This window comes from Aedes albopictus, chromosome 1 (genome assembly GCF_035046485.1).
Source record: "Aedes albopictus strain Foshan chromosome 1, AalbF5, whole genome shotgun sequence".
Classification (NCBI taxonomy): Eukaryota; Metazoa; Arthropoda; class Insecta; order Diptera; family Culicidae; genus Aedes; species Aedes albopictus.
The window spans coordinates 319,302,322-319,326,749 of NC_085136.1; the positions used below are offsets into that span (position 1 = coordinate 319,302,322).

The window sequence follows — 24,428 nt, forward strand, 5'->3', positions numbered from 1 at the left end:
AGAATCCTGGGAAGGATTCTTCCAGAATCCTGGGAAGGATTCTTCCAGAATCCTGGGAAGGATTCTTCCAGAATCCTGGGAAGGATTCTTCCAGAATCCTGGGAAGGATTCTTCCAGAATCCTGGGAAGGATTCTTCCAGAATCCTGGGAAGGATTCTTCCAGAATCCTGGGAAGGATTCTTCCAGAATCCTGGGAAGGATTCTTCCAGAATCCTGGGAAGGATTCTTCCAGAATCCTGGGAAGGATTCTTCCAGAATCCTGGGAAGGATTCTTCCAGAATCCTGGGAAGGATTCTTCCAGAATCCTGGGAAGGATTCTTCCAGAATCCTGGGAAGGATTCTTCCAGAATCCTGGGAAGGATTCTTCCAGAATCCTGGGAAGGATTCTTCCAGAATCCTGGGAAGGATTCTTCCAGAATCCTGAGAAGGATTCTTCCAGAATCCTGAGAAGGATTCTTCCAGAATCCTGAGAAGGATTCTTCCAGAATCCTGAGAAGGATTCTTCCAGAATCCTGAGAAGGATTCTTCCAGAATCCTGAGAAGGATTCTTCCAGAATCCTGGGAAGGATTCTTCCAGATGGGAAGGATTCTTCCAGAATCCTGGGAAGGATTCTTCCAGAATCCTGGGAAGGATTCTTCCAGAATCCTGGGAAGGATTCTTCCAGAATCCTGGGAAGGATTCTTCCAGAATCCTGGGAAGGATTCTACCAGAATCCTGGGAAGGATTCTACCAGAATCCTGGGAAGGATTCTACCAGAATCCTGGGAAGGATTCTACCAGAATCCTGGGAAGGATTCTACCAGAATCCTGGGAAGGATTCTACCAGAATCCTGGGAAGGATTCTACCAGAATCCTGGGAAGGATTCTACCAGAATCCTGGGAAGGATTCTACCAGAATCCTGGGAAGGATTCTACCAGAATCCTGGGAAGGATTCTACCAGAATCCTGGGAAGGATTCTACCAGAATCCTGGGAAGGATTCTACCAGAATCCTGGGAAGGATTCTACCAGAATCCTGGGAAGGATTCTACCAGAATCCTGGGAAGGATTCTACCAGAATCCTGGGAAGGATTCTACCAGAATCCTGGGAAGGATTCTACCAGAATCCTGGGAAGGATTCTACCAGAATCCTGGGAAGGATTCTACCAGAATCCTGGGAAGGATTCTACCAGAATCCTGGGAAGGATTCTACCAGAATCCTGGGAAGGATTCTACCAGAATCCTGGGAAGGATTCTACCAGAATCCTGGGAAGGATTCTACCAGAATCCTGGGAAGGATTCTACCAGAATCCTGGGAAGGATTCTACCAGAATCCTGGGAAGGATTCTACCAGAATCCTGGGAAGGATTCTACCAGAATCCTGGGAAGGATTCTACCAGAATCCTGGGAAGGATTCTACCAGAATCCTGGGAAGGATTCTACCAGAATCCTGGGAAGGATTCTACCAGAATCCTGGGAAGGATTCTACCAGAATCCTGGGAAGGATTCTACCAGAATCCTGGGAAGGATTCTACCAGAATCCTGGGAAGGATTCTACCAGAATCCTGGGAAGGATTCTACCAGAATCCTGGGAAGGATTCTACCAGAATCCTGGGAAGGATTCTACCAGAATCCTGGGAAGGATTCTACCAGAATCCTGGGAAGGATTCTACCAGAATCCTGGGAAGGATTCTACCAGAATCCTGGGAAGGATTCTACAAGAATCATGGGAAGGATTCTACCAGAATCATGGGAAGGAATCTACCAGAATCCTGGGAATCCTGGATGGGATTCTCCCAGAATCCTGGAGAGGATTCTTCCAGAATCCTGGAGGGGATTCTTCCAGAATCCTGGAGGGGATTCTTCCAGAATCCTGGAGGGGATTCTTCCAGAATACTGGAGGGGATTCTTCCAGAATCCTGGAGGGGATTCTTCCAGAATCCTGGAGGGGATTCTTCCAGAATCCTGGAGGGGATTCTTCCAGAATCCTGGAGGGGATTCTTCCAGAATCCTGGAGGGGATTCTTCCAGAATCCTGGAGGGGATTCTTCCAGAATCCTGGAGGGGATTCTTCCAGAATCCTGGAGGGGATTCTTCCAGAATCCTGGAGGGGATTCTTCCAGAATCCTGGAGGGGATTCTTCCAGAATCCTGGAGGGGATTCTTCCAGAATCCTGGAGGGGATTCTTCCAGAATCCTGGAGGGGATTCTTCCAGAATCCTGGAGGGGATTCTTCCAGAATCCTGGAGGGGATCCTTCCAGAATCCTGGAGGGGATTCTTCCAGAATCCTGGAGGGGATTCTTCCAGAATCCTGGAGGGGATTCTTCCAGAATCCTGGAGGGGATTCTTCCAGAATCCTGGAGGGGATTCTTCCAGAATCCTGGAGAGGATTCTTCCAGAATCCTGGAGGGGATTCTTCCAGAATCCTGGAGGGGATTCTTCCAGAATCCTGGAGGGGATTCTTCCAGAATCCTGGAGGGGATTCTTCCAGAATCCTGGAGGGGATTCTTCCAGAATCCTGGAGGGGATTCTTCCAGAATCCTGGAGGGGATTCTTCCAGAATCCTGGAGGGGATTCTTCCAGAATCCTGGAGGGGATTCTTCCAGAATCCTGGAGGGGATTCTTCCAGAATCCTGGAGGGGATTCTTCCAGAATCCTGGAGGGGATTCTTCCAGAATCCTGGAGGGGATTCTTCCAGAATCCTGGAGGGGATTCTTCCAGAATCCTGGAGGGGATTCTTCCAGAATCCTGGAGGGGATTCTTCCAGAATCCTGGAGGGGATTCTTCCAGAATCCTGGAGGGGATTCTTCCAGAATCCTGGAGGGGATTCTTCCAGAATCCTGGAGGGGATTCTTCCAGAATCCTGGAGGGGATTCTTCCAGAATCCTGGAGGGGATTCTTCCAGAATCCTGGAGGGGATTCTTCCAGAATCCTGGAGGGGATTCCTCCAGAATCCTGGAGAGGATTCTTCCAGAATCCTGGAGAGGATTCTTCCAGAATCCTGGACGGGATTCTTCCAGAATCCTGGAGGGGATTCTTCCAGAATCCTGGAGGAGATTCTTCCAGAATCCTGGAGGGGATTCTTCCAGAATCCTGGAGGGGATTCTTCCAGAATCCTGGAAGGGATTCTTCCAGAATCCTGGAGGGGATTCTTCCAGAATCCTCGAGGGGATTCTTCCAGAATCCTGGAGGGGATTCTTCCAGAATCCTGGAGGGGATTCTTCCAGAATCCTGGAGGGGATTCTTCCAGAATCCTGGAGGGGATTCTTCCAGAATCCAGGAGGGGATTCATCCAGAATCCTGGAGGGGATTCTTCCTGAATCCTGGAGGGGATTCTTCCAGAATCCTGGAGGGGATTCTTCCAGAATCCTGGAGGGGATTCTTCCAGAATCCTGGAGGGGATTCTTCCAGAATCCTGGAGGGGATTCTTCCAGAATCCTGGAGGGGATTCTTCCAGAATCCTGGAGGGGATGCTTCCAGAATCCTGGAGGGGATTCTTCCAGAATCCTGGAGGGGATTCTTCCAGAATCCTGGAGGGGATTCTTCCAGAATCCTGGAGGGGATTCTTCCAGAATCCTGGAGGGGATTCTTCCAGAATCCTGGAGGGGATTCTTCCAGAATCCTGGAGGGGATTCTTCCAGAATCCTGGAGGGGATTCTTCCAGAATCCTGGAGGGGATTCTTCCAGAATCCTGGAGGGGATTCTTCCAGAATCCTGGAGGGGATTCTTCCAGAATCCTGGAGGGGATTCTTCCAGAATCCTGGAGGGGATTCTTCCAGAATCCTGGAGGGGATTCTTCCAGAATCCTGGAGGGGATTCTTCCAGAATCCTGGAGGGGATTCTTCCAGAATCCTGGAGGGGATTCTTCCAGAATCCTGGAGGGGATTCTTCCAGAATTCTGGAGGGGATTCTTCCAGAATCCTGGAGGGGATTCTTCCAGAATCCTGGAGGGGATTCTTCCAGAATCCTGGAGGGGATTCTTCCAGAATCCTGGAGGGGATTCTTCCAGAATCCTGGAGGGGATTCTTCCAGAATCCTGGAGGGGATTCTTCCAGAATCCTGGAGGGGATTCTTCCAGAATCCTGGAGGGGATTCTTCCAGAATCCTGGAGGGGATTCTTCCAGAATCCTGGAGGGGATTCTTCCAGAATCCTGGAGGGGATTCTTCCAGAATCCTGGAGGGGATTCTTCCAGAATCCTGGAGGGGATTCTTCCAGAATCCTGGAGGGGATTCTTCCAGAATCCTGGAGGGGATTCTTCCAGAATCCTGGAGGGGATTCATCCAGTATCCTGGAGGGGATTCTTCCAGAATCCTGGAGGGGATTCTTCCAGAATCCTGGAGGGGATTCTTCCAGAATCCTGGAGGGGATTCTTCCAGAATCCTGGAGGGGATTCTTCCAGAATCCTGGAGGGGATTCTTCCAGAATCCTGGAGGGGATTCTTCCAGAATCCTGGAGGGGATTCTTCCAGAATCCTGGAGGGGATTCTTCCAGAATCCTGGAGGGGATTCTTCCAGAATCCTGGAGGGGATTCTTCCAGAATCCTGGAGGGGATTCTTCCAGAATCCTGGAGGGGATTCTTCCAGAATCCTGGAGGGGATTCTTCCAGAATCCTGGAGGGGATTCTTCCAGAATCCTGGAGGGGATTCTTCCAGAATCCTGGAGGGGATTCTTCCAGAATCCTGGAGGGGATTCTTCCAGAATCCTGGAGGGGATTCTTCCAGAATCTTGAAGGGATTTCTTCCAGAATCCTGGAGAGGATTATTCCAGAATCCTGGAGGGGATTCTTCCAGAATTCTGGAGGGGATTCTTCCAGAATCCTGGAGGGGATTCTTCCAGAATCCTGGATGGGATTCTTCCAGAATCCTGGAGGGGATTCTTCCAGAATCCTGGGAAGGATTCTACCAGAATCCTGGAGGGGATTCTACCAGAATCCTGGGAAGGATTCTACCAGAATCCTGAGAAGGATTCTACCAGAATCCTGGGAAGGATTCTACCAGAATCCTGGGAAGGATTCTACCAGAATCCTGGGAAGGATTCTACCAGAATCCTGGGAAGGATTCTACCAGAATCCTGGGAAGGATTCTACCAGAATCCTGGGAAGGATTCTACCAGAATCCTGGGAAGGATTCTACCAGAATCCTGGGAAGGATTCTACCAGAATCCTGGGAAGGATTCTACCAGAATCCTGGGAAGGATTCTACCAGAATCCTGGGAAGGATTCTACCAGAATCCTGGGAAGGATTCTACCAGAATCCTGGGAAGGATTCTACCAGAATCCTGGGAAGGATTCTACCAGAATCCTGGGAAGGATTCTACCAGAATCCTGGGAAGGATTCTACCAGAATCCTGGGAAGGATTCTACCAGAATCCTGGGAAGGATTCTACCAGAATCCTGGGAAGGATTCTACCAGAATCCTGGGAAGGATTCTACCAGAATCCTGGGAAGGATTCTACCAGAATCCTGGGAAGGATTCTACCAGAATCCTGGGAAGGATTCTACCAGAATCCTGGGAAGGATTCTACCAGAATCCTGGGAAGGATTCTACCAGAATCCTGGGAAGGATTCTACCAGAATCCTGGGAAGGATTCTACCAGAATCCTGGGAAGGATTCTACCAGAATCCTGGGAAGGATTCTACCAGAATCCTGGGAAGGATTCTACCAGAATCCTGGGAAGGATTCTACCAGAATCCTGGGAAGGATTCTACCAGAATCCTGGGAAGGATTCTTCCAGAATCCTGGGAAGGATTCTACCAGAATCCTGGGAAGGATTCTACCAGAATCCTGGGAAGGATTCTACCAGAATCCTGGGAAGGATTCTACCAGAATCCTGGGAAGGATTCTACCAGAATCCTGGGAAGGATTCTACCAGAATCCTGGGAAGGATTCTACCAGAATCCTGGGAAGGATTCTACCAGAATCCTGGGAAGGATTCTACCAGAATCCTGGGAAGGATTCTACCAGAATCCTGGGAAGGATTCTACCAGAATCCTGGGAAGGATTCTACCAGAATCCTGGGAAGGATTCTACCAGAATCCTGGGAAGGATTCTACCAGAATCCTGGGAAGGATTCTACCAGAATCCTGGGAAGGATTCTACCAGAATCCTGGGAAGGATTCTACCAGAATCCTGGGAAGGATTCTACCAGAATCCTGGGAAGGATTCTACCAGAATCCTGGGAAGGATTCTACCAGAATCCTGGGAAGGATTCTACCAGAATCCTGGGAAGGATTCTACCAGAATCCTGGGAAGGATTCTACCAGAATCATGAGAAGGATTCTACCAGAATCATGGGAAGGATTCTACCAGAATCATGGGAAGGTTTCTACCAGAATCCTGGGAAGGAATCTACCAGAATCATGGGAAGGTTTCTACCAGAATCCTGGGAAGGAATCTACCAGAATCCTGGGAATCCTGGATGGGATTCTCCCAGAATCCTGGAGGGGATTCTTCCAGAATCCTGGAGGGGATTCTTCCAGAATCCTGGAGGAGATTCTTCCAGAATCCTGGAGGGGATTCTTCCAGAATCCTGGAGGGGATTCTTCCAGAATCCTGGAGGAGATTCTTCCAGAATCCTGGAGGGGATTCTTCCAGAATCCTGGAGGGGATTCTTCCAGAATCCTGGAGGGGATTCTTCCAGAATCCTGGAGGGGATTCTTCCAGAATCCTGGAGGGGATTCTTCCAGAATCCTGGAGGGGATTCTTCCAGAATCCTGGAGGGGATTCTTCCAGAATCCTGGAGGGGATTCTTCCAGAATCCTGGAGGGGATTCTTCCAGAATCCTGGAGGGGATTCTTCCAGAATCCTGGAGGGGATTCTTCCAGAATCCTCGAGGGGATTCTTCCAGAATCCTGGAGGGGATTCTTCCAGAATCCTGGAGGGGATTCTTCCAGAATCCTGGAGGGGATTCTTCCAGAATCCAGGAGGGGATTCATCCAGAATCCTGGAGGGGATGCTTCCAGAATCCTGGAGGGGATTCTCCCAGAATCCTGGAGGGGATTCTCCCAGAATCCTGGAGGGGATTCTTCCAGAATCCTGGAGGGGATTCTTCCAGAATCCTGGAGGGGATTCTTCCAGAATCCTGGAGGGGATTCTTCCAGAATCCTGGAGGGGATTCTTCCAGAATCCTGGAGGGGATTCTTCCAGAATCCTGGAGGGGATTCTTCCAGAATCCTGGAGGGGATTCTTCCAGAATCCAGGAGGGGATTCATCCAGAATCCTGGAGGGGATTCTTCCTGAATCCTGGAGGGGATTCTTCCAGAATCCTGGAGGGGATTCTACCAGAATCCTGGAGGGGATTCTTCCAGAATCCTGGAGGGGATTCTTCCAGAATCCTGGAGGGGATGCTTCCAGAATCCTGGAGGGGATTCTCCCAGAATCCTGGAGGAGATTCTCCCAGAATCCTGGAGGGGATTCTTCCAGAATCCTGGAGGGGATTCTTCCAGAATCCTGGAGGGGATTCTTCCAGAATCCTGGAGGGGATTCTTCCAGAATCCTGGAGGGGATTCTTCCAGAATCCTGGAGGGGATTCTTCCAGAATCCTGGAGGGGATTCTTCCAGAATCCTGGAGGGGATTCTTCCAGAATCCTGGAGGGGATTCTTCCAGAATCCTGGAGGGGATTCTTCCAGAATCCTGGAGGGGATTCTTCCAGAATCCTGGAGGGGATTCTTCCAGAATCCTGGAGGGGATTCTTCCAGAATCCTGGAGGGGATTCTTCCAGAATCCTGGAGGGGATTCTTCCAGAATCCTGGAGGGGATTCTTCCAGAATCCTGGAGGGGATTCTTCCAGAATCCTGGAGGGGATTCTTCCAGAATCCTGGAGGGGATTCTTCCAGAATCCTGGAGGGGATTCTTCCAGAATCCTGGAGGGGATTCTTCCAGAATCCTGGAGGGGATTCTTCCAGAATCCTGGAGGGGATTCTTCCAGAATCCTGGAGGGGATTCTTCCAGAATCCTGGAGGGGATTCTCCCAGAATCCTGGAGGAGATTCTCCCAGAATCCTGGAGGGGATTCTACCAGAATCCTGGAGGGGATTCTTCCAGAAACCTGGAGGGGATTCTTCCAGAATCCTGGAGGGGATTCTTCCAGAATCCTGGAGGGGATTCTTCCAGAATCCTGGAGGGGATTCTTCCAGAATCCTGGAGGGGATTCTTCCAGAATCCTGGAGGGGATTCTTCCAGAATCCTGGAGGGGATTCTTCCAGAATCCTGGAGGGGATTCTTCCAGAATCCTGGAGGGGATTCTTCCAGAATCCTGGAGGGGATTCTTCCAGAATCCTGGAGGGGATTCTTCCAGAATCCTGGAGGGGATTCTTCCAGAATCCTGGAGGGGATTCTTCCAGAATCCTGGAGGGGATTCTTCCAGAATCCTGGAGGGGATTCTTCCAGAATCCTGGAGGGGATTCTTCCAGAATCCTGGAGGGGATTCTTCCAGAATCCTGGAGGGGATTCTTCCAGAATCCTGGAGGGGATTCTTCCAGAATCCTGGAGGGGATTCTTCCAGAATCCTGGAGGGGATTCTTCCAGAATCCTGGAGGGGATTCTACCAGAATCCTGGAGGGGATTCTACCAGAATCCTGGAGGGGATTCTACCAGAATCCTGGAGGGGATTCTACCAGAATCCTGGAGGGGATTCTACCAGAATCCTGGAGGGGATTCTACCAGAATCCTGGAAGGGATTCTTCCAGAATCCTGGAGGGGATTCTTCCAGAATTCTGGAGGGGATTCTTCCAGAATCCTGGAGGGGATTCTTCCAGAATCCTGGATGGGATTCTTCCAGAATCTTGGAGGGGATTCTTCCAGAATCCTGGAGGGGATTCATCCAGAATCCTGGAGGGGATTCATCCAGAATCCTGGAGGGGATTCTTCCAGAATCCTGGAGGGGATTCTTCCAGAATCCTGGAGGGGATTCTTCCAGAATCCTGGAGGGGATTCTTCCAGAATCCTGGAGGGGATTCTTCCAGAATCCTGGAGGGGATTCTTCCAGAATCCTGGAGGGGATTCTTCCAGAATCCTGGAGGGGATTCTTCCAGAATCCTGGAGGGGATTCTTCCAGAATCCTGGAGGGGATTCTTCCAGAATCCTGGAGGGGATTCTTCCAGAATCCTGGAGGGGATTCTTCCAGAATCCTGGAGGGGATTCTTCCAGAATCCTGGAGGGGATTCTTCCAGAATCCTGGAGGGGATTCTTCCAGAATCCTGGAGGGGATTCTTCCAGAATCCTGGAGGGGATTCTTCCAGAATCCTGGAGGGGATTCTTCCAGAATCCTGGAGGGGATTCTTCCAGAATCGTGGAGGGGATTCTTCCAGAATCCTGGAGGGGATTCTTCCAGAATCTTGAAGGGATTTCTTCCAGAATCCTGGAGAGGATTATTCCAGAATCCTGGAGGGGATTTTTCCAGAATCCTGGAGGGGATTCTCCCAGAATCCTGGAGGGGATTCTTCCAGAATCCAGGAGGGGATTCTTCCAGAATCCTTGAGAGCATTCTTCCAGAATGCTGGAGAGCATTCTTTCAGAATGCTGGAGTAGATTCTTCCAGAATCCTGGAGAGCCGGACGCAGCTTATGCAACCGTGACAACGTGGCATGGGATTATGTCGCCAATGGGTTAGAGTGCCGTGAAATGATGAAACCAACCATTTTCCTGGCCTTGGATCTTAGTATTGGATTGCGAAAGCGATGCTGCTACCGGACAGAGTGGCTTTCATTCCACCGCTATCTGGGAATTGTCACTCGCTTGCTGCACTGCATTGGAACTCGCACGGGTTGAGTTCAAGGGTTCAAGGTTACCCGAGTTCAAACTTCTCATGAATAGGTATAGTCCTTGTGTCATGGCCCTACAAGAACTATGGCCAAGGAGTCCTACCTACACCGCAACTATCTCGGGGAAAAGTATAAATGGTAAGTATATAGGTAGTTGCAGTACTGAATGATGGAAGACTAAATTTGACTAGATTGGATCCTATAACTGGGGTTCAGTCAGTGGTTGATCCCTCCATTGCTTCTTGGGATGTCATTAGTCGGTTTACATGACAAGTCGACGACGATCTTCATGGTAGTGACCACTTTCCTACTCCCGTCTACTGTAGCAAGACTTAGGTGGAGTATTGAGACGATAGACTGGGATGGCTTCTCACGAGATATTCGTCGCCAACTCCCTGAAGGTCACGGCGAACTGACCCGTACCGAGTGGTGTACGTTATTCCGTGGGCCGCTGATCATCACATCCCAAAATCAGGCGGTAATGTTGGTAGAAAAAGAGTTCTACGGTGGAGTACCGAGGTCTGCCGGGCTATCAAACTTAGGCGCAAGCACCTTAGTGCCCTGCGTAGACAGGCTTTCGATGACCCCGCGAGGCCTAGTAAGTTGAAAGAGTTTCAACTTGTGCGTGCCAGGGCCAAGAGAATCATCTGGAAGGCCAATGAGGGCGCGTGGACTGACTTCACAGCGAAGATCACTGAGACCACTGGTTCAGCGAAACTGTTTGGGAAGGTCAAAGCTATCAGTAGTGGCAAGAACAGACATATGGAAAAAATGATGAGAGTAGGGGTCAACTTCACCAAGCGAATCCTTCCTGCAGGTCAAGTCATTGGCAGAAGCCGAGTTCTACTACTCACTCGAAAACGAAAGCGACCTTAGTCTAATAATAGACTTCAATAAGGACTTCAGTTTAAACGAGCTGAACTGGGCCCTCATTCATGGCGTAGGAAATGTTGTGAATCTGATGATATTTGGTATCCTATCCTTAGGAAACTCCCACTTATTGACTGGTTGGTCCTACTGGACAAAAAGAACCAGGTACACTGGGGCTATACCTGATGAGTCAACAGAGCTAGAAAGGCATGAACGAATCAACCATCAGCAACTCGCATTCCGATGCGAAGATGTTCTTTTCTGAGCTTGATCGTCTGTCTGAAAAAGCATCACGTGAAGACCTGCACGTAGATGTAGTCTCACTTGGCTTTTCCAAAGGCCATGATATGACATGGAATATCCCTATCTTGAATACCCTCAAGAGATGGGATATCAGTATTTATATTTAACTGCGTATCTAGCTTTCTACGTAGTCGCAGTTTTCGAGTTTTGAACACAGGAGCAACCTCCTTCCCGAGGTTGCTCTAGAATAGCATTCCGTAAGGGTCTATCATCTCAGTCACACTGTTTCTCATTGCGATGAACTCAATCTTTGAATGTACACCCCTCACAGTGCACTTCATAGTGTATGCCGATGATATGACCCTAGTATTCTTCATGAAACTACTTACAATAGTACAAGAGGAAGTAGGTTATGGACTGTCTCACGGTGTGCCGAAACAGGATTATTATCGCACTGTCATGTCTGGGCAGTTCAGAAGCCGCTGATGCCAGTCAGCCGGTTTCTGTAGTATCTCTTTACCTGAGGCCTATGCACTACTGAAAGCATGCAGACCTGCCAACGGGTCTCAGGCTGTTGTTTTCCCAGACTCCGCGAGTTGTGTCTCTCTGTCATAGAGCATGGGACAATCGGACACCCGTGGCTGATTGCGGTACAAGAGAAAGCGAACATAACCTTTGTCTGGGTGCCTGGGCACGCAGGCATCCCAGGTAACGTGGTTGCCGACGTTCTAGCAAACCAAGGACGTCATGCTCTAGGTAACCTCGGTTCCCCTCTTTTTTTTCCTTCTAAACCATAGGGGGATAATCTGCCCAACGTACACCCTAACAGAAGGTTAGGATAGTGTAGGTCTGAGGCCGTCTTCTACAACAAAAGTGAAAGATAGGACTACTCTCTCCTCGTACCCATTAAACCATTCCTATGGTCACCAAACCCTACGTCTCTCCGGAACCACCAAGAAGGTATTGCTTCAGAGAGGGGCTAGTGCACATCGCACCCTCAAGGTTAGCTGCGTAGCCTAGCAGCAACGAACATCGATGACTCGCTCTGGAGAGTCCATCACGGTAACATGCTGGCGCTTAGCCAGTTTCCCGAGTGGTCCTCGCCACTCCCTTTGTCCTCGGAAGGCGGGCAAGGTCAACCCCGCCCGCGCCCAACTGCTTTGCAGACATCAAGAACTGATGCCCACGTGCAACCCGATCTGACCTGCTGAAGGCAAGGGTATCACTACCCTTCAGGCCCTATCAGCTGCACCAGAAGGTTGCTGACAGCAGGTTCTCCACCTGACCCGACCCTTGCCGGGGACTCCTTTCCAACCGTGGGCTCGGATCCAACCCAGTAGACCGATACCACGACAGCACCGCTACCGGGACTTCCTCTCCGTGGCCACTTAATCGCTGTAAGGGTCGATCTCGACCGCAGGGCACCGGTATGACCTACGAAGCCGACTCCGAACCCCTGGACTACCTCTTGTACTGCATCTGCACTAGCCATTCTCCGAGTCCACGCGCCACCTCCTCTGTAGCTCCCAGACGATGTGGGTAATAGCCGTTGAAACGGCGTTCCAGCCAAACTCATCCCTACACATCCTCTGGACCAAGTTGTCCGGAGTTGTGTCCTCTCCGCATGTGGCAAGCATGCGGTCACGCATTGTGCGAAAACGCGGGCACACGAACAAAACGTGTTCCGCCGTTTCCTCTAAACCATTGCACGCTGGGCATTCGGGAGAATCCGCTCGCCCGAAACGGTGTAGATACTGTCGGAAGCAACCATGACCTGTAAGGACCTGTGTCAGGTGGAATGTAACTTCCCCATGGCGCCTATTAATCCTACTATCTACCCTCGGTATCAACCTATGGGTCCACCTTCCTTTGGTGGAACTGTCCCACGCGCGCTGCCATTTGACCATAGAGGCCATCCTGGCAGTATGCCTCTTGTGCCGCGCATTTCGAAGCACTCCATGTCCTCACTGATAAGAATGCTGATAGGCACCATACCAGTAATGACGCAGAGAGCGTCGTGTGACACGGTACGGTACGCGCTCGCAACCCTCAGGCACATAAGCCTGTAAGTACTTTCCAGCTTCCGTCGGTAGCATTTAGTACTTAGCGCGGTGCCCCACGCCGGGCCGCCATGCCTAAGTATGGACGTAGCAACACTAGCCAGAAGCTTGCGCTTACTGGCGTACACCGCAGAGCTATTGGACATCATCCGGGACAGTGTCGCAATAGCTGTGGAGGCTCTTTTACAGGCATACTCGACGTGGCTACCGAAAGTAAGCTTATCGTCGATCATCACGCCCAAGTGTTTGACGGAGCGCTTTGACAGGATAGTGCACTCTCCTACACTGATCTCCGTCTGCTGCTCCGACTTCAGGTTGTTAACAACCGTCACCTCTGTCTTGTGGCGAGCCAGCTCCAGTTTCCTGGATCGCATCCTCGCCTCCACAACCTTAATCGAGTGGTTGGTAGTCAACTTCACCTCCTCGATCGTTTCACCGTAGACTTCGAGCGTAATGTCGTCGGCAAATCCGACAATCACCACTCCCACTGGGTACTCTAACCTCAACACCTCGTCGTACATGACATTCCATTACACCGGATGGAACCTTGCGGGACTCCTGAGGTTATGTGAAAGCACTTCCGACCCACCTCCGTGTCGTAGACTAGTACACGATTCTGAAAGTAACTTCCGAGAATCTTGTACAGGTACTCCGGTATCCCCAGACGCAAGAGCGCATCGGCAAAAGCAGACCAGCTGGCGCTATTAAATGCATTCCTTACATCCAGTCACTACCGCGCAAAAGCGAATTCCTCTCCTCTTGGGCTCGAGTGCTTTCTCGGCGGTTTTTGTAACCGACAAGATAGCGTCTACGGTGGACCTCCCCTTCCGGAAGCCGTACTGGTTGCTCGAAAGACCATTTTCGCCCTCGGTGAACCTCAACATTCTATTGAGGATGATCTTTTCGAGCACCTTCCCCGCCGTGTCAATCAAGCATATTGGTCTATGTGTCGACGGGTCTCCGGGTGGTTTCCCCGGCTTTGGCAATAGTGAAGTGCCCCGTACCGTCCAAGGGCTGCATTAAACACTACACGGAATGTGATATCTTTCATTTCATTACAGTCCGACACAGTTTTAATAAACTATATTGAAGTATCACAAACCATCACTTATCTTATATTACAACGGTTCACTTTTTCTTATATCATCTTAACATTATCTGTATTTCTTCACCGAACTACTAGAGACACTTCCAGCTTCTTCTTGACCCGACTACTACGTCCTACCTACAGCTTTTATTTGGACAGTATCTAGAGGTGTCCCACATGGGAGCTCAAGACTTATCCGATGTGCTGCCTGCGTTAACGTTGTCACCGAACTCTCGACAACTGACTGTTCTCTACGAACTGTCTTCACTGACTGCCCCGACTGAAGCCAAAGCCTCCGTATTTATAGCCTAAATTTCCTAGCAATACCCGAACCAGCTTGGGCGTGTCTAAAATTCCTACGATCATTCTCGTCTTGCCGAAGATGTCATGATAATTCCTAACAATGCCCGAACCAACTTGGGCGTATCCAAAACCCTACCAAATGAAAATACTAATAAGTCCAAAACCTAGACCTCTACCTATCCTACTTGTCCTCATCGTGATTAAAATCCTTCTCTTCTTGAAAACATCACGACTCTTCTATCTTGGGCGTATCCCAAGCCCTACCAAGAATCTTAATGCTAACGAAAAACTTAAATCTCCTAACCCCGCCTGACTTGGGCGTGTTCGCACAAAACCTACTGAGAATCTTTACACCAAGGCCTACATCTTCTAGCCCCGCCTCACTTGAGCGTATACAAGGCTTGGGTGTGTGAAAGAATTGAACCCCACCATCGACGTCATTATCATTCTCCCCATCATCATCATCGTCACCATCATCATCCTCATCGTCTTTGGAATTTGGCACCAAATTCTCCAAAACAAAGCACCTGCTTTGTTATTGAAGTGTACCTTACTTGGGCACAGTGAACCCTGTCCGCGGATGTTGGTTGAAATTATACCCCCACATTCTTTTCTTTCAGTTTACTCGAAGTCAAAACAAATCGAGTGCAAAACAAGTCCGGCGCCGTATGCCGCCAATCGAAACAAAAATAAACAATCTTTGTTCCAGCGCGATCAATAGGATGTCGCGGTTCCATATCATTCTTTCGGGTTCATTACCCATCGTTGTCCCAAGCGTAATTGAAATTGCATCACACCGACCGGACCTAACGCGGTGCAACACGATCGCACCCGGCCACCACCGGACGATGATGGGTTATAAAAACTAGGTCAGTAACGAATGGTGCGATTTTCGTTGCTTCCAATATGCCGCGCGTGAGGTAGGTAGACCCTACGATGAAAATTGAATCTAAAATCCTCCGGGCAGCTGTTGGGAATGTGAGGTGAAAATGCATTTTTGTTTCAGTTGAATTGACTTTGAATATCGGAAGGCGTGGGAATATTTAGGTCTTTGCAATAGTACCAGGCTCTGCCTCTTCCAAGCTTCTGGGAAAACTCCCTGGTCCAGGCATTTCTGCATAGCAGACCTGAACATCTCGGGAGCCTCTGCAATAGCTACTTTTAAGGCCAGGTTCGGAACTCCGTCTGGACCTGGGGCCTTACCTACGCTAAGGGACTTAGCTATCCCCGCAAGTTCCACATCGGTGACCCTCTCCTCATCGCCAGCTCCAGTCCCCGGCTGTCCTACGAAAGGAGGCCAAGGACTAGGATCATGACGCGGAAAAAGTCCAATGATCCCCTCCAACATCTCTGGAGATTGCTCTGTAGGAGCCATCACACCTCTCGTCTTGGCCATAACGATCCTGTAGGCGTCACCCCGCAGGTTCGTATTGGCACTCTGACAGAGACCCTCAAAGCATGCCTTTTTGCTTGCTCTTATCTCGGTCTTAAGCGCGGTTCCCCTCTATGACGGTGGATCAGACGAACCTCGAGGGAAACGTGGAACACACAGCCTGGCATCACAGGATTAAAAACGACACACAAGGGTGAAGAGATGTGCTAAGTTCTCGAGATCAGAAGGTTCTGACTTGGCTGAGAATCGAAAACACTTGGCTCAATGACACTCATGTGTCAAGATTCGGTGGCAATACGGCATATTGCCAGGGAAGCGGACAAATACTAGACGTAACACACATACTAGAAGAATGTCCAGCAAGTGAGGAATTGAGGACGGAACTCGGCGTAAGCGGTTCAATTCTGGAAGTATTGGCGAACGACCGTAACACTGAAAAAGCGGATATAAAGCTGATTAGGTCATTTGGACTTCTTGAGGTTATCATGTAAATTAGGGATGTGGTGCTCTATGATGTTACAGGTAGAGAGATAAAGAGTTATTGTTCTTAAGCTGCTGGATAGCATTCTTAACTTTCATCAACGTGGGAGTTGGCTCGTTGTTGCTTCCTGCTGTACTGTACTGACGTAGTCATTTCTCCCTCCATGTCCTTCATGTCTGCGCTCCCCGCATCATTTAAATGTTCGTCGTAGTGGTTCTTCCACCTTTCGATCACCTCCATCCGTCCGTCTAAACGCGCCCGTTCTTATCTCTGCAAATAATTGAATATCTTGAAGTTCAGAATCCTACAGAGAACGATATCAAAACCAATCGTCACAAACCAAGTCTGGAATACTTTGTCTACAATTGAAAAGGTAGTTCCAGTTTTAGCCCGCAGCAAATTGGACCGGAATTTATGGAGTAAATCAGTTACCATATTTCTCCAACCCACCCAAAATAAAAATCTTATCCAAGAAACGTGTCCGAATTAAGCCTTTTTCCGCCGGCCGGCTCGTCCGAAACCCCTTTTTTCCATCAATTCCTTTCCACTTGGGTCAGGTAATGTAATCCCTCGGAAAAATATTTTCACATTCAGCTTTTTTTCCCTCCTGTTTTGCGCCGGAAGCTGACTAGATTTGACAGCCCGTCGCGGAAGAAGCTGTCACGTGTCGGACCGCTGCGCTGCTGGCTGCTAACTTCCACACTTCCACGCTTCCGATCCCCCGCAAAAGTTGCGGCTGGCCACCCGACCCAGTCGTCGGTCGTGGTGGAGCGGCGCGGCAGAGGACCCAACATCCAAAATTTGCATATCAAAAGCCCCGCCGGGTCCCATCAAATCACTTGGCAAAGTTTTTGGTGGCTTTGGTGGCTTGTGCATGAGATGCGGTGCGGTGCGATGTATGCGAGCGCTCAAAGCACTGGAAAATCTCGATTTTACACATAAATTTGCAGCACACGAGCTGAGCGCGCGCCCAACAGGTCTCCGGAGTGGTTGTAGACCATCCATGGCAGTGGCCGTCATTGTTGGCGGCAATGCACAGTGGGAACAACGTCCAAAAATGAATACAATTGACAGCCTGGGTCAATTCCATTCAAATAGCATAATAAAATTATTGAGTAATACATAGTTCTGACAGAGTGGCCCAAAACTAAACATGATGAGAGATGAGAGATGAGAGATGAGAGATGAGAGATGAGAGATGAGAGATGAGAGATGAGAGATGAGAGATGAGAGATGAGAGATGAGAGATGAGAGATGAGAGATGAGAGATGAGAGATGAGAGATGAGAGATGAGAGATGAGAGATGAGAGATGAGAGATGAGAGATGAGAGATGAGAGATGAGAGATGAGAGATGAGAGATGAGAGATGAGAGATAAAAGATGAGAGATGAGAGATGAGAGATGAGAGATGAGAGATGATAGATGAGAGATGAGAGATAAGAGATGAGAGATGAGAGATGAGAGATGAGAGATGAGAGATGAGAGATGAGAGATGAGAGATGAGAGATGAGAGATGAGAGATGAGAGATGAGAGATGAGAGATGAGAGATGAGAGATGAGAGATGAGAGATGAGAGATGAGAGATGAGAGATGAGAGATGAGAGATGAGAGATGAGAGATTAGAGATGAGAGATGAGAGATGAGAGATGAGAAATGAGAGATGAGAGATGAGAGATGAGAGATGAGAGATGAGAGATGAGAGATGAGAGATGAGAGATGAGAGATGAGAGATGAGAGATGAGAAATGAGAGATGAGAGATGAGAGATGAGAGATGAGAGATGAGAGATGAGAGATGAGAGATGAGAGATGAGAGATGAGAGATGAGAGATGAGATATGAGAGATGAGAGATGAGAGATGAGAAATGAGAGATGAGAGATAAGAGATGAGAGATGAGAGATGAGAGATGAGAGATGAGAGATGAGAGATGAGAGATGAGAGATGAGAGATGAGAGATGAGAGATGAGAGATGAGAGATGAGAGATGAGAGATGAGAGATGAGAGATGAGAGATGAGAGATGAGAGATGAGAGATGAGAGATGAGAGATGAGAGATGAGAAATGAGAGATGAGAGATGAGAGATGAGAGATGAGAGATGAGAGATGAGAGATGAGAGATGAGAGATGAGAGATGAGAGATGAGAGATGAGAGATGAGAGATGAGAAATGAGAGATGAGAGATGAGAGATGAGAGATTAGAAATAGAAGATAAGATATGACAGAAAAGAGATGAAAGATGATTATGAGAAATGAGAGATAATGATGAAGATGATGATAATATATGAAAAACTAGATATGAGAGATGAAAGATGAAAGATTATATAGAAGTACAAGCTGTCCCGGCAAACTTCGTCTTGCCAAGCTGTGGTGGTTTGACAATTGTTGAGGTCATCGCAGCAACGCACTCTAGATTGATTTCATTTCGATCACGCTGAATTTCTTCCCGGCTCATAAAAAATCAGTATTTTCACAATTTTTATACTTTTTTAAATGATTTTCGTAACTTTTTCTGCATATAAACACAGCCACCATGAATATGAATCGAGCCATGCAAGAGTTATGCTGATCGGTTCATCCGTTCGTGAGTTTTGTTGCCTCAAAGGAACTTCAAACTCATTTTTATATATATAGATTTTTAAAACTGGTCATTTTTTCTTTAAAACATAGAAGTTTTGACCTTCGGTATTATCTTCCATCGCACAGTGCACCATCCCGGCGGGTATCGTTCGGCTGCGTGTGTGACAGCTTTTTATTATTCTAATAAATTTTGACGGCGTGATGGAGAAGGCATTAGATCAGAGCATTAGTTGGCCGACCAACCAGTGATGCACGAGATGGGCTGGGCAGCCAAAGAGAAGGCCACTGAGTGAGTGTGGGGTTGGCTTGGGAAATTTATTCATACCGGGAAACACGAAAGCACCATCAGCCACTTAATATATCACTTTCGCAGGAGGGTGTCAAGCCACATCGCGCGGCGGAAGCACGTGTCCGGTCCCGAGAGCGAAGGATACTTGATCCGTTCACTTTAGGATTCGGTTTCCATGTTGAGCCTCTTCAAACAAGAGTGGGAAGCCAGTTCGGAGGATTCAAAGTGTCTGGGAATTGTCATTAAATTTGGTATTTTTTGTGAACCTGTTTTAAGTATTTAGTAAGAGCGAGCCAAGGGTGACGGTTTCGATTCCCGGTCAGACCTAGTTGTTTTCGTATTGAAAATATTCTTGATTTTCTTGTATATGAGTGTAACCGTACCTGTTATATGATATAAAAATGCTTAATGGCCTTCCGCAAAGTAAGTTTTCAGTCAATAAGAAAATGCACAGAGAACATTGTTATGCTAGATAGGATATAACGCCGGAAAAAAGGAGCACAATATTGAAGGAGTCAGGACTGTGCTGGAAAGCACATTCGAAAGGGAACGTGAAGAGCCATGGAGTTTCCATTTAATCGTATTTCTTCTGAAATGCATTAAATGCATTAGCGATTATTGCACCCGTGATTCCGCTGGCAAACACATCTTTTCATGTGAACTAATATGCTTACCAACCTAGAAAGTCTACTGTGGCTCTATTACATACAGTCGTCTGAGATATTGAGAGAGCATTTGATCACAATCCATTTCAAGTATGACTGGTCAGATATAGAAGATGGTTTTGATGTAGTGCTTTGCCATATTGAATCAATTTGGAAATTGATTGTTTGCGGATGCTCCAAAGGGGGAGTCTGATCATCACTTTTGAGGAATCCTTTAGCAGATACGCTGTTTATTAGTTCTTCTACTTTTGGCTTTGCTGGCGTCTTACTAATTTTGTTAGTTAGCACCATTTAAAGTCTGATGCAAATCATTATCACAGCTGATAGTTTTCTTTGTCAATTTTTAAGGAAGCCAATACTATTTCCATTGCGACAACTACCTGGATAGACTTGGAATTGGACCCGGACTCCCTCAGCATACCCAAAGGGTCATCCACGTACGCCAAACACTGTAATCATTCAAACTAAGCCCCCCTTTCCGGTGGAGGGTAGACTAGCTGCCATCGTTAATGCTTGTTTCCTCAACTGGAACACTTCAAACTTTCCAGTTTGAAACGCTTTCAATGGCGTAACAAAATTTCCTCGCCGTCGCCTTTGCCGGTGGTCGTCCTCATCGTCGTCGTCATCCCCCCATCAGCTTTGGCACTCCAGTTGACGCTTTGTAAAATGTTTCCGGTCGGAAATTCATGGGAAAAACTACTTCTCGAGTCATCACCATGAACATCATCATCGACGTCAGGAACTTGATCAAATGGGAAAAACCGACGAACGAACGAATGAAGGGGTGCAGCTATCCATCGTCATCGTCGTCGTCGTGGGCAAATCGATTGATGTCGTTCTAGCCCCGGTGGTGGTGGCAGGCACCACCACCGTTCAGAACCAGAGAACGAGTGCGACGTAGATTGGTATCGTTTGTGCGATATGGAATGTGATTTTGAATACCGGTGCACTGCGCACATACTTAGTAGGCACCCAACAAGTACTAGGTACTCCGATTCCGCTCTCTCCAGAGGCAACCGAGTGGGTTGAACGATAACATTTTTGTGATGTGGTTTGCGTTTGAAGGATGATGATGATGACGATGGTGTGACGCACCGTGGTCGTTGTCGTCGTCGGGAAATTTTTGATTGAACTGATCCCCGGACTGCATTCAATATGAGTATGGCGGCGAGAGCTCCCAACTGACTGCACAGCACCAGCAGAACTGCAGCGGAAATTGTAACTTTGTGTCCCTGTGATCGCATCGGTGGGTGCAGCTGAGGTTGATTGGACGTGGAGGAGAGAGGTTTTTTGATTGGAAAGATTTTCCGCTGTAGAAAGCTTCCGGAAGTGTGCTTTGGGAACTAAATCTTATTACGAAAGCGTAAAAGCCGTGTCATTTGATGGTGGATTTAAAGCGAGTGTCTGGATGTGTCCAAAGAAGGGTTTTGCAATGAGTCAGTAATTACTTCGTTCGTGTTTTGATTCGTTATGTAAAGCAGCGAAGTAGTGTGTTTTTGTATACTGACAATGCTACCGGCTTAGCTATTCGTTTTACTGATAACGGCCATTTGGTGCCATTTGAGCGGAGATAGTCGATCGAAACGAATGTTTTCCCTAGATGTTCTTGTAAATCAAGTTAAGCAAAAAGTAGCAATTGTCTCATTCAAAGTGAAGATTGTAATAGTTAGCTCTGATATTGTTGTAATATTAGTAAGTAGTAGGGTAGAAATGATAAAACCAGCAAGCTGATAACGATTTTGATTGTCAGGAGTCATTTTAAGTGTCTTAAGTGTCAGTGATACCCACGCGTGACTTATTTACACTAGGTCCAGGTAAGACAATCTATCAACTGAAAAGCCATCCAATCAGGCCAATGAAGCACGTTGAACAGCAATCCCTACTCAACCTGGAGTGCCAGTATGGGAAGTCTTTCCTTTTGATATTCAATTCGATGTTGAATATAAAAAACCCTAATTAATCCACCTAGCGGTGATGGCGCCTTTCTCGTGCCTTCGAAACCCCATTTCAATAAAAATCAAGCGAAATGTTGATGTATATCGTACTTTCATACAATTAACAAAACTCCATTTCATGATACCAGAAATCATATCGTTTATCTGGCTTTTAATGTTTGACCCTCAAAATCTTAAGAAAAAGACGCTATCTTGAATTTGAAGCTGCCATTTAGGATTTAAGATTGCCATCTTGGATGTTCTGGTCGCCATTTTTGGCGTCCAGGCATCTTCCCTACGAAAAATATACTTCATTAAACAGCCGCCATCTTGATTTTGGACCAACATCTTGGATATTCAAGTCGCCATTTTTGGAATCCAGAAATCATCCCCATACCAAATAGCATAGCATAGCATAGCATGAATACTTGCACAAATCTTGGATGGAGTTGCAAAGTTGAATATATCCATTGGCATTGCTGATGTCGCTACTATCTACAATGTCATAGACCCACTCAGCTCCACACACCTGGCCAAGTCCTTGCAAGCATTTATAAATCCCTTCATCAACTTAGAAAGAGCCCAGAACTGAAGCAGCTTCCAATAGATGAACGGATGTTGAAAATAGCGAATTTTCAACTTACAAGTAGTTATATAACAATATAAAGTATAAAGAGTGTAATCAGAAAGATCTCACCAAGTTCCGCGTAGTCCACTGTTCTGCTTGAAATCGATCTTTTCCGGACCCGTCTCCGAGATCCGAAATCCGAAACACACATTTTCAAACGAAGACGATTCTTCCAAATTCTGAACAGTTAAATGCACAAATTGACACACTAAAAGTCTTCACGTCCATCTCCACTAAGTCGCCGTACATTATCACAGAAAAAGAGTACACCTCACCGATCCTCTTCGGTATCACAAGCGGAAACTTTTCATCGATCGAATCGACGTTAACGAGTGGACGAGGAAAAACGTCGACACCACGGCAAATCGCCAAATATATAATTAAGTCTCTTCATAAACCGATACTTTCAAGTTGCCGCACTGTCACAGAAAACTGTCACCGATCTTCTATGGTATCACACGCGGAATCTTTTCACCGGCCGAATTGAATTTTCAGCAGAGACGAGCAAAAACGTGACAGCTAATCGAAAACACGTGCATCCGCGCGCACAGCTTACTACGATCGAAATCATCCCCATACCAAATATACCAAAAATGCATTGTTTCAGGCCCTAAAACTCCATTAAAGAGCCGCGATTTTGAATTCGGAGCCGCCATCTTAAGTTTTAGTGGAGCTTCTGGTCTCCAGTGCTGATTTCCGCACAAAACTCGCCAACCATGATGTATCGCATGATGGGGCTAGTTCAGTTTTATATACGGCCAGTTCTACCGGTGCTGGTCCGGATCACTGAAATGGCCATAACATCGGAACGCCTTGGCCGATCTGGACCATTTTTAATAGCAAACAATTCCATTCAGATTCAAGCTATTATCAGAAAAATCGGCCAATATGAAGTGCCTTAAAAGTGAGTGAACTTATTTTGCGCACATACAGACATAATCCTAATTCGTTGAACTGAGTTGATTGGTATATGCGACTTAATCCTCCGAGCCTTTTTTCGAAAAATCGTTTTTTGAGTGAACATATAGTTTTATAGCTTAATTTATCTAACTAAACAAATAGATTCCAAGATTTTTTTGGTAGCAAATTTAATAATCTTTCAAATGGGATAAGTTTGACCATTTTCAAGTTATAGCCAGTTTGAGACAAGCAAAGTCAAAAACATGTAAAGTTCAATTACTACGTAACGGTTTACATTTGACCATATGCGTAAAACATTTTTTTCACCGGTCTTAGCCTGTTTGCTTGCTAACGTTCATGAGGTTATCAAAAATCCTAGCTTTGCTCTGTTACATATATTTAGCTGCTTTCGGAGGGACACCCGGAACTGGTTACGGCACTATCGGCTGTCCCTAATGTGGTCCTCACCTATTTCTTTGATAACCAGTTATCAGGTTATCAAAAAAGCCGTTATTTGTTGTATCGCATGCATGGGTTTGGTACTCTTTTATATTTGGCCACATCCGTCGAGACCCCCGGAACCAGTTCCGGACAACTACCGGTTCATACATGGTCTGATACTGTTTTCCTGCTAACCGTTCATCAGGTTATCGAAAATGCCGCTGTTTGATGTGTCGCATGCATGGGTTTGGTTCACTTTTATATTTGGCCATTTCCGGCGCGACACCCGGAACTGGTTCCGGAATACAACCGGCTGTCTCTAATGTGGTCCTAACCTATTTCTTTGATAACCAGTCATCAGGTTATCAGAAAAGCCGTTATTTGTTGTATCGCATGCATGGGTTAGGTACTCTTTCTTATTTGGCCACATCCGCCGGGACCCCCGGAGCCGGTTCCGGAACAGTACAGGTTCAGATGTGGTCTGATAGTGTTTTCCTGCTAACTGTTCATCAGATTATCGAAAAAGCCGCTGTTTGATGTGTCGCATGCATGAGTTATGTTCAATTTGATATTTGGCTACTTCCGGCGGGACACCCAGAACCGGTTCCGGAACATTACCGGTTCAGATATGGTCTGAGACTATTTTTCTGCTCACCGTTCATCAGATAATCGTAAATGCCGTGGTTTGATGGGTCGCATGCATGGGTTTGGTGCATGTTCATATCTGTCCCCTTCCAGGGGTACCGATCCGGAACACCTAAATGGCCATAACTCCGGAACGGCTGGACCGATCCGAACCATTTTCAATAGGAAACAATGGG

General features: G+C 47.5%; 1 protein-coding gene across 2 annotated transcripts in view; it reads left to right on the forward strand.

Moving 5' to 3' along the window:
* Nucleotides 1-24,428, forward strand: part of LOC109398559 (uncharacterized) — a 553,507-nt gene that overhangs the window by 400,354 nt on the left and 128,725 nt on the right. The window contains exons 1-2 of one of the 2 annotated variants that reach the window (XM_062847205.1): nt 21,269-21,396; nt 21,455-21,518. The exons of the other annotated variant lie outside the window; for it this stretch is intronic. The gene's annotated coding sequence lies outside the window, so the exon portion shown is untranslated. Of the gene's footprint in view, nt 1-21,268; nt 21,397-21,454; nt 21,519-24,428 lie in introns of those variants that run through there. 2 annotated transcript variants of the gene reach the window in all.